At 37.9% G+C, this 15297-nt stretch overlaps 1 long non-coding RNA gene across 1 annotated transcript in view; it reads left to right on the top strand.

The window, feature by feature from the left end:
- Positions 1–15297, top strand: part of LOC111165248 (uncharacterized) — a 56125-nt gene that overhangs the window by 1041 nt on the left and 39787 nt on the right. The window contains exon 2 of the long non-coding RNA XR_002642289.3: positions 3899–3953. This is a non-coding gene — a long non-coding RNA (uncharacterized LOC111165248). The remainder of the gene's footprint in view (positions 1–3898; positions 3954–15297) is intronic.

The following is a 15297-nucleotide window of genomic DNA, read 5'->3' as shown; positions in this document are numbered from 1 at the left end:
CTAGTATTCTGCATTGTGAACATATGATACTTTATTTATCCAAATCCCCATTGTTTAATATTTAGGTTACCCCTCTCCCAAGCAACTCATTTATGAGCTGCTTGACATATTTTTTGTGTGTACATTTATACTTCTTTAGAATAAATTCCTGAAAATGGAATTGTAGGGTCAAATGAAATGGGTATTTCTAAGTCTTTCATAAAAAGTGCCAAATTGCTCTCCAGAAATGTTTTACCAACATATATTCTCAACAGTAGTATATGAGAGTGCTCCCCTTCTTAAACTCACCAGTACTGCTTGTTGTCATTTTTCAAAATCACTATTAGTTTAGCAGATTGAATTAACAGATTGTTTTCTTTTGTTTTCACAGCACCTAGCATAATGCCTAGCACATATTAAGAGCTTAATAAATAGTGTTAAGTGAATGATTAAATAAATGATCATTTAAAATGATTATATAGCAGATAAACATTTTGATAGTTCTTTTCTACGTATCTCTATATATTCATGTGCCTCACACATATATATAATAAATATATCTTTTTTAAAAGTAAAATCATATTAAACTGTTTTATACTAGACATAAAAAGTTGTGGCCATCTTTACATGTCCATAAGTAATAATCTATATTATTTAAAATAGTTGTGTAGTATTCAGTTGTGTGGAAATACAATAATTTACTTAACTATGGGTGGGCAATTAGATTATTTCTAAGTTTTTGCTATTATAAAAATACTGTAGGGCTTCCCTGGTGGCACACTGGTTGAGAGTCCGCCTGCCGATGCAGGGGACACGGGTTAGTGCCCCGGTCCGGGAAGATCCCACATGCCGCGGAGCGGCTGGAGCCATGGCCGCCGAGCCTGCGCGTCCGGAGCCTGTGCTCCGCAACGGGAGAGACCACAACAGTGAGAGGCCTGCGTACCGCAAAAAAAAACAACAAAAAGAACAAAACTATAATGAATATTCTTGTACATGCACACATTTTGTGTACTTTCCTGATTACCTCCTTATGATGAATTCATGGAAATAGAATTGCAGGTCCAAAGGGAACCCACATTTTCAATCATGATAAATATGGCTAAATAGCAAAAAAAAAAAAAAAAAAAGAAAAGCTATATCAGTATATTTTCTAGAGTGCCTGAGAGTCCACTTTCTTTATACCTTCACCAATACTGGATAGTGTACAAACTTTTTACCTTCCTCAAGTTGATAGGCAGAAAAAAAACCCAAAAAAACTCTTGCTGTAATTTTAGTTATATTTTTTGATTACTAGTAAAAAAATCTTTTCATATATTTCTTGGCTGCTTATGTTACTTTTGTGAATTGCCATTTCATTCCTTTTCTCAATTTATTATTTTGTTAATCATTTTCTCATTGATTTGTAGGAGCTCCCTGCCAAATGAGATATGTAGGGTGCAATTGCACAAAACTTTCCCACCACATGTTAAAACACATCCTGTGGAGTTATTTCTTCCCTGCTCTGTGAATGAAATATGGCACAAATATCATGACTCTTCTGACATTCAAGTAAAAAAAAAGTTAACTAGGCAATTCAATAGCCTCAGATCAGTAGTTAATAAGTCCAGCATAATAATAACTGGCAGATAATAGCAAAGCCCTTTCCCTCCTCTAACCAGCTTGAGCCTGCCATGGTGAAAGGGGAATGGTTGACTTCTTCTCTATGTCCCAGCCTAAAATCTCTCTTCATGCCCCCTCCCACCACCACCAACTCGGTGGCCTTACTTCTCCCCAGATGAAATAGAGGAAAGGGCAAGAGAGTTCTTAACGTGGCCAGTACAGTTCTGTTGATGCTCTCTGAGATCAGCAGGTGTTTACACTTGACTCATTACTTTATGCATTCTTTGGAAACACTTCCATCCCCAGTGAGCAAATGTAAACAGTCCCTCACTTGCACTTGGGTAAATATATGCCATCTCGTCTAAAGTTCAGTGTCAGTTACTAGCATCTGTTGTATACACCTCCAGCTTCTTACTGTGGAGGTCTCCTCACACTTCCACTTGATCCTCGCCGGTAGCCCATATCTGACCGAAAGAAACACCCACGGAATGGCTTTGCCTCACATCTATGGGAGTATAGACTTTGACAAAATTGAAAACTCATCTTCACAGTTAGCCAACCAAAATTTCTTGCTGCCTAGATTCCACTAGAATGTTAGCTCTATGAAGGCAGAGGATTTTCGTCTATTTAGTTCACCTCTGTAGTCACCTGTGCCTAGAATAGTGTCTATACTTAATAAGTGCTCTATAAGTATTGAGTGAATGAGTTCCTCAGATATAAGCCAGACACTAATCCACCACCGTGACGCCCAGCTTAGGGGTCCTATATCTAATTTCCATTAAAGCCTCTCTCCCTAGGCATGAAGTGAGGAAATGGGTAGACAGTTAAAAGTGGCAAAAGCAGCCCCCCTCTGTTTTTTAATTTCTAATTTTGGTGGTCTTCCACTTTACTGTGGAATGTGGGAATAGTTGGCACTTTACTTTCCTTAGAGCCTCAGCCAAAACTGAGACAGAAAGTCCCACTTTAACATCCTGCTACACACATATAACAATAGTACTTATTTATTTACAGTTTGTCTCCATCTAGTAAATCAAGCCCCTGGAGGACAGGGACTGTGCTATATTTGTTTGTATAATATATATATCTAATGTATCATACAAGCTAGGTACTCAATAAAGTTTAGAATTCGTGGATGAGTAAGAGTACTTTAGCAGTAGTAATAATTCCAAATATATTGCAGATATTCCAATTCAAAGATTAAAGTACAAAACTCTGTTTATAGTACTCTTCTAGTAGAAATCTTTAAATTTGGAAATATTTATAGCAAAATGACAGATTTACTTGTACTTTAATGTCACTGTGCCAGATATTCTCTGCTGCCCTTATAGATCTGCGTCACCCTTTAGAGGTTACATCAGCAAGTTCCCTTCCCCTCTGGCTTCTGGTTGAGCTCAGCTGATGGAGAGCACTAGCAGGAGATCAAAAGGCAGTAGGAGACAGAGATTAGTGTATTTATTACCCTCTCTCCCTCCACGTTGGCCAGGTTGGGGTAATAAATACACTGCATCATCTCTTGCTGTTTCCCTCCTCACATTCTGATTATATTCTCTTCAGTTGCCCCTTTTGAGTGTGCCATCTGTTTCTTGCTGGGACCCTGACAGATACAAAAATATTTTCAGTTTTTACAGGGTGCAGGAGGTATACACTAGTTTTTTTAATGTGAGAAAAATCTGTTATGTTTTCTTGAAGTTTAGTTTATATTATACTTCTAAGCACGTTAATATTGGTGGCTCTGAAATAGCTGGAAAATAGAACCTAAAATGATATATGCCCTTTCCTGTTTCTGCCTGTTCAAATATATAGGAAAGAAGTCAGCTTACAGTTGGTTTTATATTTTTCCAATTATAAGAGGAATATACATTTATTTTAATTATTTTCAAATGCAGACAGTATGAAAAATAATCCCATATAATCCACTAGGTAGAGAAAATTACTATTAGAAATTTAGTCATTTTCTCCCTACAATAATATCTATCAAAGAAGGGAGGAAAATTATCCTGATAATACATTTTCTAATATTTATAATATATAGTACATTGTCTTTGTGTGCATATGCATATTGTGGGGTGTGACTCATTCCATAGAAAGAAATATTGTATTTCTTTAGATCAACATGAATCTAACCCTGAGTTCCCATCCTGCCATGTTGGTGAGAAAGTCAATCTCAGTTATTATTGAGCATTTCCTCTCCATCCAGGATTGTACAAAGTTTCTAGGGCCTTAATCATTGCGGAAATACCTGGAATTACCTCAAATTATTTGGTCGTCTGTCCACATTGATTTACTGCTGAGATTCCCTTTTGTGCCATCTTCCCTTCAGGTCTGAGGACTCCAATATTTCTTACCACCCTGAGAACTCAAGAATCCGGAATCAAGTGAGTGAATTTGGCACCCCCTGCACCCAGGTGCAGCCTTCCTTTCTGAGGTTTTGTCACAGAGCAAGACAGGAGTCTTAGATGTTCACTCAACTTATGGGCTTCCATCTCCTAAATCCTGAGGAATCTCTCTTCCACGTCATCCTCAAAGGCATTCCTTTCTTTTTTTCCCCTTCTCATTTCACAATATAGGGAGAGCCTATATTTGTCTCCATGCAGCTTTTGCTTTTTGCCTTAGAGGAATCTGAGGTCTGGATACCTGCTTGAATGGGGTCAAGAAGCAGGGAGATAGGAGAAAACATAGAATTAATATCTCAACAAAATAAACTGCCACAAAAATTTGTATCCAATTATATATGCTTATTTTTAACCTGCTTTTTAATTTAAACATTACACCACAAACATTGCTTCACGTCACATGCTTTTAAATGTCTGTATAACCGTAAGGTATTCCATCATAAGAATGTATCATAATTTATTTAACCAACATTTGATAGCCTTTAGATAGCTCACTCTAAAGGTAGCCTTATCTGTATCCACTACAACCTTTTTTTTTTTTTTTTAAAATAGATACTCAGAAGCTAAGATTCTCTTTGGGTAAGAGCTAAAGCTTGGGATAGAGCATATTGAAATTAATAGACATAATTTGGAAGATTAATACTTTAGAATTCTATCTAAAGTATATAAGATAATTTTCCTCCTCAGTGTGTGTGACCAAAAGACAGGCCTGTACAAAAGCCATTGGCATACTTGAGTTGTTGAGAAATGCTTTTTTTTTTCCAGAAATTAAGAAATTATTACAGAATGTCATCTAGATAGTTGAGTAACAATAAATGTTACATGTGCATAGGAAAGTTTCAACTTGGCTCTTATTCGAATTTATTTTTATTTAATTCTAAAAAATCCTGAAGTGACTAACAATGGTCTTTAAACAGAGTAGTGCCACTTTTCTGGCCTATTCTTTCTGCAAAATACCCTTTCTGATCAATTTTGCAACTGCTGGTTAAGAATCAGGATGTACCCTGAGCCAAATCTTTAAATCATGCTTAAAGGAGCCTAAAGCCATTAAAACCCCAAGAGATCAAAATATTTCTTCTATCCGTCTACAAGTAGGGCTCTGATACAAGAGCCACTGTGAATAATCCAGCCAATCACCTTCAAGTCACAAAGCCACCAATATATTCATAGAAGGGAATGATGAAAAGGAAAGGTTTTCGAGTCAGATATTTCTCTTTAATTCAACAAATATTTGTTGATTACCTTACTATATGCCAAGCATTATTACTAAGATGCTGAGAATACCTCAGTAAACAAAACAGACAAAAATTCCTGAGGAAGAGTGGTATGGGATGAAATCAGAGAGGAAGTGGTTTGGGGGCTGCAGATAATATAGGGCCTTTAGGCCACAATAAGGACTTTGACTCTGAGTGAGATAGAAAGCTACTAGAGGGTTTTGAACAGAGACATTTCAGGACTGACTTTATAAAAGATTATCCTGACACTGTGTTGAGAACAAACTATAGGGGGCCAAGGAGGTTAACAAGATCAAGCCTACAGTAATCTAAGTGAGAGATGACAATGGCTTGGACCAGAGTTGTAATGGTGAGATTGTAGGAAGTAGTTGGATTCTGGGTATATTTTGAAGACAGAGCCAACAGTGCTTTGTTAATGGATTGGATGTGACATGTAAGACAAAGAGAAATTTCAAAATGGCTAACGTTTTTGGCCTGAGCAAATGGAAGAAAAAAGTTGCAATGAAATGTGACAAAGGAGAAATGGGAGGAGTAGATTTGGCAGGAAAGATGATGGATATGGTTTTGTATGTTTCAAGTTTGGGATGTCTCTTAGACATTCTAATGGAGATACGGAGTAGTAAGTTGGCATATGAGTTGGAGTTTATTGGAGAGGTCCAGGATGGAGATCCAAATTTGGGGGTCGTCATCATAGAAGATTTATTCAGAGCCATGAGATTGGAGTGAGAGTAGATAGGAGAGAATTCCAAGAACTGAAAGCTGGGGCATTCCACTTTTGAGACAGAACTGGGTTTGTATTTAAGCCTAGCTACTTACAAGCTCTGAGACTTTCGATGACTTATTTCACCTTTCGGAACCTTTGTTTTGTTGTTGTTCTTGTTCTTGTTGCTTAAACCTGTAGAATTGAGATCATATTGACCAGTATCTTTTATGATTATTGTGATAAGTGAATTTCTCATTTAAAGTGCTTAGCACACTGCCTGGCACATGGTAAATAGTCAGTAAATATTACCTACTATTATTATTACTTTTAAAACCAGCATTTGTCTTCCAAAATGTTGCTGACTTCCTTAGTGATAATATGCTCATATAATCAATATAGTGGCAATGCCTGCTATTTATTTGGATAAAAAGTGACAAATTGGAAGTATACAGTGAACCACTCCCTCCCCCCATATCTAATACCTTAAATAAGATACACTTTTAGCCAAGAGTAAAGCCAAGAGGTTTTTCAACTTGTTAGCTTTTGAAGTCCTCTTAACTGTTTAATTTTGCATTAATCTCTTTTGAAAATTTTTAGGTACTTTTATTTAGCTGCCAAGATCTATGAAACACAATTATAGAGACTCTCCTTTAAAGTTTTGGCATTCAGTATGGCTGACTGCTACAAAAATAAAAACATGGTTGGTGAAGTTTGAAATAAGGACGCCCTTCTTTAACACATTTGAATAATCATTTGATCTGGAAATTATTTCATCCTTTATCTAAAAAAGTCTTTTAATTTTCAAAATAGATGGCGTCTTATTGCCCTAACAAAATAAAATATATTCTGATCTAATTTTCATAGAAATAACTCTGAGATTGTTCGGAAAACTACTTTCTATATTAAAAACAGGCAAATGGGCCAAAGCCAGCCTTTTTTTGGTGTCAGAGTGGCTTCAGAATTTCTTTTCCTTTGGCCTGTTGCTGAGGTGGCAAGGGTAACCATTGAGAAACAAAAGAATAGAGACATTTTAGGGTGGAAAGAGCATTCTTATAAATAAGGCAAAATTTTTCACTTGTTATAGTTCTTTTTCTTTCCTCGCTACAAGAGAGAAAAAAAGTCAATCCCTAGTCTACCAGTAGGCTAGTAATTCCTTAGATCATAATAAAAGTAATGTGCCCTTTAACACCGATATTTTCTAGAGTTGAAGTCCAAAGTTATGTGTGCAATTCCCTCCTCTGCTGCTAGGTGGCAATTAATGCCTTGGAGAGAAAAAATCCCCACCCATCCCTTCCCCCCTTCACCTTCCCCACCCAGAAAGATACGTGCATTTTCTTTTCCTTAAGGTAAGAATTCTCTTAAGGATAATATTCTCTTTCCTGCTTTGTTTTGTCCAAGTGAATTTACATTCACCTTTTCCTTTCATTGTTAAGAGTAACACATACAAATCCACCACAGACTGCTATAGCTAGGGAAGAATAGATCATATCTCTTAAAGAGGGTGGTTTCCAAACAGAGTGTATGTTCATGAGTGATATAGAGTAGGAAGTTGCTATAATTTCCCTGCAGAGTTTTGTTTTTCTCAATTTTAATAAAGAAAAATTTCCTGTGAAAGGAATTACAATTGGCCCACGTTAACGTTATGCCAAATGTTATATAATTAAATAGAAAATAAAAATGAAGAAAGAAAATAATTTTAAAGACCTAAAAGCAATTTCAGTGTGGTGAAACTGCTTTTCCAAGTGAACTATAGGAAAAACAATGAAAGAATTCTTCATAAGAGTCACAGAGCGGTACTATATAAAAAATAGAATTTTTTTTTCCTCAGATAACGTACCCAGATTTATCTATTCCTAGCAAAGTTATTTAAAGACTACACATAGCTTCTATGTATTTATAAGTCTAGTGAATCTGGTTTACATCCTTTTTAAAATATGTTTAATCGAGGACGTTGCTTTTCATGACCTTCTTTGCTGAAAGAGTATATGTAGTGGGTGTTTGTTTTATATAAAATTCAAAATATCAAATCCCTGTTCAAAGAAGACTCTCAGTTTGGGTCTTAAACCAAAGAGACTCTCCCCAGGCTGAACTTAATGAAGCCGAACACCAAAAAAGAAAAGCTGCTTCTGGCATTCTAGGCCTTCCCTGCATCCAGATGGCCTGTCTGTAGCCTAGCCAGAGCCAAACCCTTCCTGCTGCTGGCCTTGGATGACAGCCCCAGGCTACACCAGCTTCCATACCCTTTTAACTCTTCAGTGTCCAAGATTTTTAAGAAAAGATGGGACTTCCAATGTGAATTGGGCTGAAAAGGGTAAATCAAGTTTTCAGCTTGAAGTTTAGTTTATAAAATTTTTATCCACATCCCCTCCTCCCTCCCCTCCCATAGGCTCCCTCCCACAGTAGCTCAGTCAGCCATCTGGCATCAGAGGAGCACCGTTTGGAAGACAGTGTGTGTGTGGGCAGCCTGCAGGTGAGGACAGGGCTGCCAAGGCAGACCATGCGGTTTGTCCTGTGCCTACACCCAATACCTGACTTGTGCCTTTCCAGAGCATTAGTATACACACAGCAGTCCTGCTGTTTAGGGTGGGGGTAACTTCAAAAAGTATTTTTTTAAAATAACTCGTTCACTAGACTTAAGTTCAGCAAACAAGCGTGCATAAATGGGAGATATAAAATGACCATGCATGGATTTAAGTGAGAACTTCTCTGAAGTCGTTGTACCAGAAAAACAAACCTACTCTGTTTTAAAAGTATCCTTGGAAGTCTTTCTAGAGGCAGCCATTGTTTTCATCTTGGGTTTTCAAAGGTTTGGGAATTTCACCAGAAGGTAATACACAAAGCAAACTTTACACTTGAAGGTAGAATTTCCCTATGGTTTTGCTTTTCTCTACATAAAGAGATGTAATTAACTGATTTGTAAGGGTGCTTCTCCGTTGGCCAGAATAGATATTTTCAGATGAAAGCCTATGTCACTTTCCTTCTTATTTTTGAATCTCATTTCTTAGTTCTGTGCTTACTGTTATTTTTAATTATTATTATTATGCCTGTTGCCAAGCTATTCCACTTTCCACAGAGTTGATTAGAGACCTGAGAAATCCAGGCCAACATAAAGTCCTGGTTTCCAGATCAGACTATGTGAACAAAGAAAAACAAAAACAAAAACAAAAACAGCAAAAGTGCTAGTTTTTACAACACTCTTAAAGAAAACAAAATTAAAAAGTCCGAAAAGGAGCCTAGAGCTGTAGAGAATGGAGTTTAAAAACAGGAACCCACAAACCGGTTTGCAGGGCAGAAATAGAGACACAGATGTAGAGAACAAACGTATGGACACCAAGCAGGGGAAGTGGCAGGAGGGGGGTGGGTGGGGTGTGATGAACTGGGAGATTGGGATTGACATGTATACACTGATGTGTATAAAACTGATGACTAATAAGAACCTGCAGTATAAAAAAATAAATAAAACTGTAAAATTAAAAAAAAAACAAAAACAAAACAGGAACCCACAGAAGGAAGAATGAAAGGATAAAAAAAACATGGAGTACCGAGATGAAAATAAAGTATATAAAAGAGAGAATAAAAATAGATCTGATATATCTGTTGCTTTGCAGCGTTTAGCCTGGAGTGCTGGGTGGCTCCTCCGAGCAGCAGAACTGCCCTCAGCAGCTGACATAAAAGGGCACTCTGGGGCTTCCCTGGTGGCGCAGTGGTTGGGAGCCCGCCTGCTGATTCAGGGGGCGCGGCTTCGTGTCCCGGTCCGGGGGGATCCCGCATGCCGCGGAGCGGCTGCGCCCGTGAGCCATGGCCGCTGAGCCTGCGCGTCCGGAGCCTGTGCTCCATGGCGGGAGAAGCCACAGCAGTGAGAGGCCCACGTACCGGCGGGGAAAAAAAAAAAAAAAAGGGGCACTCTGGCACCTGCTTCCGGTTTGTGGCTTCAGAACCAAAATCCTTCCCTTGACCCTCTCCATCCGCCTAGCTCTGTTCAGACCTTCACTCCCCTGGTTTCAGCTTTACTACTTGCTTCTGTGCATTTGCCTGGCTCTCAAATGCAGGTTGTCTTCTGTGCCACGACCTTGTCTCTCTTCAACTAAGATGGTGAAAATTGGGACTCGCCATCCAGCTATGTTGTCTCAGGCCATCTTGGGCAATATTCCTCCCCGTTGGACCCAGTCCTCAGGATTCTCCCTTCTGTGAAAAACACAGTGATCTAGACAGGAATTTTGGAAAGATTTGTCCTCAGGGGCGATAGGATATCACTTCTGGTTCAATGCACATTTCCAGAATATAAGCTGAGATCATCTAAATGCAGAAAGAGCAAAAAGGTCCATCAGTTCTGACCATAAATGTCTAATAACTGATAATAATAACTGATGGATTGCAATTGGATTTTCACAGAACAATAAAATACTACTCCCACCAGAAAGTAAATGTGAGAAAAATTTTTACAAAGGAAAAAAAGAAACTAACACATGGAGTTAGATGTCAACTTTTCTTCTTAGAAAATCTGAAGAAAAGTCCAGTTAAAGGGGAACATCGTTTAGAATAAGTCATCTAATGTTAGTTTAATGCTCTTTTTTTTTTAAATGTGCATTTTATTTCTGAGAAAAGAATTTTACTTCCCTTTTCAATTTGAGGAGGGGGGCAAAAACTTGGGAACATCATTCCTGTGTTCTAGTGTCAAAAGAAAATTGTTGGCATGAGAAATGTTACGAATTTATGAAAAACAATAGTTTTCTCCCCTAATTAGAATGTTGTTTTTCACTGTTTTTCCCCATCACCGAGAGAGTATATGTATAAAAACCCAGCATCCTTGCATACAACCCTTTGACTAGATTTCACAACTCTAGTTCTATGCTAATAAGAAGTCTTTATTTAGTTTCAGTCTTTCCAAATAAGCCTGTAAGTTTCTGAAGCAGCACATGCCAGTTTGGTCCTCTCTGTCCTCTCTCCCTTGACCCCCGGCTGAAACCTGGCCTGTTCACCTGAAAAGGTGAAGCTAGACCCTGTTCTACAGAGCATTTTTGTCTTTATGGGGCCCCATAAAACCGTGAGGACTCAACTCCAGCCCAGCGAGGAGATAGAGACTGGCCGCCATCTAGTTCAGCTGGCTCAAGAGAAGTCAGCTTCCTCGTCCTCTCACAGACAGTCCCTTCCGTGCTGACCTTTGGCGAACTGGCAGGGCTCTTGAGCTCTGACTCTGCTTCCTCTCTGCCCACACTCTTTTTCCCCACATTGTCAGTCGGTCCTTCTTGGAAGGGGGAAGAACCTGAGGAAAAGGTGCTGGGAAGAGGAAAATTGGAAGTCCTGACATTCAAGCCCCTAAGGATTATTTTCCCATCCTTGATTAAGGTTTACTGTTCATTTAAATGGATATCAACACAAGACTTGCAAAATTTGGAAGGAAATCCAGAAAAGAGGGGATATATGTGTACGTATAGCTGATTCACTTTGCTGTACAGCAAAAACTAACACAACATTGTAAAACAACTATACCCCAATAAAAAAATTTTTTAAAAATTAAAAAAAAACTATACCCCAAAAAAATTAATTTTAAAAAAATTGCAAAATTTGCAGAAACAGAGAATTTAGCATGTTCTATGCATCAGGGTAGATAGCTTACATATTTCAGGAGACTATGTTAGCCCTTCTGCAAATATCCCATAGTATTTTATTTATGTTTTTCAACACATGGATTCTTTTAAATTGAAGTATAGTTGATTTACAGTGTTGTGTTAGTTTCAAGTATACAGCAAAGCAACACATGGACTTTGTTGGAACACAATTCAGTCCATAATATTACTTAATACAGTGGCAAAGATACAATTCCACATGCTTTCTGGTCATAAGCTAGGCGGTTTCACTCTAATTACAAACTCACCAACAGGCAAATTTTGATCTTTTTTTTTTTAAATAGACACTTCATTATATACACAGGTGATAAAATCCCAGACTTACTATAAGGCACATAAATATACACCCTGCTAAATATTTAATATTATCAAACTTGTACAGCTTGAGCATCCTGTAGCCTTTTAAAAATGGCATATTTAATGCAACTTTTTGCAATCATTTTGCTTTCCTTTTATAATTATTATGATCTGTAGTTCCACTGTATAGAAATAGATTCCAGGAAAAATTACAATGCATATAGACAATGGTCAAATAGCTTAAAGAATTTGATGCTGGAGCTTCCCTGGTGGTGCAGTAGTTAAGAATCCACCTGCCAATGCAGGGGACACGGGTTCAAGCCTTGGTCTGGGAAGATCCCACATGCCACAGAGCAACTAAGCCCATGTGCCACAACTACTGAGCCTGCACTCTAGAGCCCACCAGCCACAACTACTGAGACTGTGTGTCACAACTACTGAAGCCAGCGTGCCTAGAGCCTGTGCTCCGCAACAAGAGAAGCCACTGCAATGAGAAGCCCATGCACCGCAATGAAGAGTAGACCCCGCTTGTCGCAACTAGAGAAAGCCTGCATGCAGCAACGAAGACCCAATGCAGCCAAAAATAAATAAATAAAATAAATAAATTTATTTTTTAAAAAAAGAATTTGATGCTAAAGCTTTAAAAAATGCAAATGACTTATCTCATAATCATTTGATTTTGAAAGAGACCCGAACAATAAATACTGAAGACCCTCCGTACCATGTTTAAAAAATTTTTTTAAAGGTAAAGAATATAGGGGAACAATCGTAAAATTGTAAAAGTCCCTTTACAATTGTAAAAGCAAAGATCTGATTGTATTTTCCTGATTTTTCTTCCCCTTTGATGACTTCACTGATGGTGCCTCAGCTGCATGTATGGCATCTCTCCTCCTGCTGACTTTGTACAAAAAAATTCCCTCCCTCATTTGGGGATGTTTGTAACCCTTTCATCTAGCCCACTCTATTTACCTTCCAAAAGCTGGCATTCAGCTGAAACCAGAGGAAAAAAAAGGTCTTTTCCCAGTTTGTTGGCAACTTGTTGAAGGCAATTGACTGCTTTTCAATAGAAAACATTTCCTTCCCCTATCGTGTCACCTCTACCCCTTAAAACACTTTCCAGAGCTCTGGCTGAGCCCTCCCTGGATTGCCAAACACTGGTTTCCTTTTAAATAAAGCAGCTGGTGTCATACGTAGGTATTTTCTTAAGAAAAGAATCATTGATTTCCGCCCATAATGTGTACATAGTAAAGAGCACCACAGAACTGGAAGGGGCTTCCCAATTCAATCCCACCCATGAATTTTACAGGGGAGGAAACTGAGACCCAGGGAAGTAAGGGTATAGTCCAATTTCTAGATCAAAGATTCCTCCCTTTTTCTGTGACATGGACCACCTTGTCAAACTGGTGAAGCCTGTGGATTCCCTCTCAGAATAATGTTTTTAACAACATAAAATAATGTACAGTACATGAAGATGGACCCCTTCCTTATATCATGTACAAAAATTAACTCAAAATGGATCAAAATCCTAAACGTAAGAGCCAAAGCAATACAATTCTTAGAAGAAGACATAAAAGTAAACCTTATGACTGTAGATTAGGCAATGGATTCTTTTATCTTTTTATTTTATTTTATTTTAAGTTTATTTATTTTATTTATATTTATTTTTGGCTGTGTTGGGTCTTCATTGCTGCGTGCAGGCTTTGTCTAGTTGCGGTGAGTGGGGGCTACTCTTTGTTGCAGTGTGCGGGCTTCTCATTGCGGTGGCTTCTCTTGTTGCAGAGCACAGGCTCTAGGCGCACGGGCTTCAGCAGTTGTGGCGCACGGGCTTCAGCAGTTGTGGCACGTGGGCTCAGTAGTTGTGGCTTGCGGGCTCTAGAGTGTAGGCTCAGTAGTTGTGGCACACGGGCTTAGTTGCTCCGCAGCATGTGGGATCTTCCCGGACCAGGGCTCAAACCCGTGTGCTCTGCATTGGCAGGTGGATTCTTAACCACTGTGCCACCAGGGAAGCCCCTCTTTTGTCTTTTTAAAAACATCTTTATTGAAATATAATTCATATGCCATAAAATTCATCTATTTAAGGTATGTACAGTTTTAGAACATTTACAGAGTTGTACAACCATCACCATGATCTAATTTTAGAATCTAACTTTTTTTTTTAAACAATAAGGAGGATTTATTGGTTCATGTACAGGGATAATCAAACAATGACACCAAGGTCTGGATTTTTCTAAGCATGTCTGTTCTTTTCTTCTGCCATTTTTTTTTCTGAAGAAAAATTAGATCTGATAAGGGACTTGTATCCAGAATAAAGAACTCTTGCAGCTCAATAATTAAAGACAAACGATCCAATTAAAGAATGGGCAAAAGATTTGAATAGGCATTTCTCCAAAGAAGACATACCATGACCCATGGCCCATAACCATGTGAAAAAGTGCTCAGCATCATTAACCATTAGGGAAATGCAAAGCAAAACCACAATGAGATACCACTTCATACCCTCTAGGATGGCTGTAATCAGAAAGCCATGCAATAACGAGTTGGAGAGGATATTGAGAAATCGGAACCCTCAAACACTGCTGGAGATGATATAAAATGGTGCAACCACTTTAGAAAACAGTCTGGCAATTCTTCAAAAGGTTAAACACAGAGTTACCATATGACCCAGCAATTCCACTCCTCGGTATAAACCCATTAGAAATGAAAACATAGCATATATCTACACAAACATTTGCACATGAATGCTCATAGCATTTCAGCTATTATTCATGATAGCTAAAAAGTGGAAACAACCTAAATGTCCATCAATATGAATAAACAAAATATGGTATAGCCATGCAATGAAATATTATATGGCAATAAAAAGAAATGAAGTCCTGGTACATGATACAACTTGGGTGAACCTTAAAAACATGCTAAGTGAGAGAAACCAGTCACAAAAGACTCGTATTGTATGATCCCATTTATATGAAAGGTCCAGAATAGGCAAATTTATAAAGACAGAAAGTACATTAGTGGTTGCCAAGGGCTGAGGGATAGAGAGGAAAAGAGTAGGCAGTGACTGCTATTGAGTACAAGTTTCTTCTTGTGGTGATGAAAATATTCTAAACTTAGATTACAGTGATGGTTGCATAATTCTGTGATTATATTAAAGCCTTTGAAATGTGCACTTTAAATGGGTGAATTTTATGTTATATGTATTATATCTCAATAAAGATGTTTTAAAAATACATAAGAATCCAAAGGAAACCAATTCCATCAAAATATAGTTATCAGAATATTAAAAAAATATATATGATATAGTAATATATGTGCTTCTTTTTTAACGTGTTAAATTAAAAGACGCAGCAGCAAGTCTATTAAGTACCATAATTTTGAAATAGTGATGAATAGATATCATATCTTGAGATATCTGCAACAAATGTGAAAGCAATAAGAAAATGTCTGACTTCTCGTGGTGAAAAATC

The sequence above is a fragment of the Delphinapterus leucas genome, chromosome 7 (genome assembly GCF_059928025.1).
Source record: "Delphinapterus leucas isolate spDelLeu-1000000601 "Yukka" chromosome 7, BTC_Dleu_Yukka2, whole genome shotgun sequence".
NCBI lineage: Eukaryota > Metazoa > Chordata > Mammalia > Artiodactyla > Monodontidae > Delphinapterus > Delphinapterus leucas.
The sequence above is the reverse complement of the archived record's forward strand: the minus strand, read 5'-3'. Positions and strand labels throughout refer to the sequence as shown.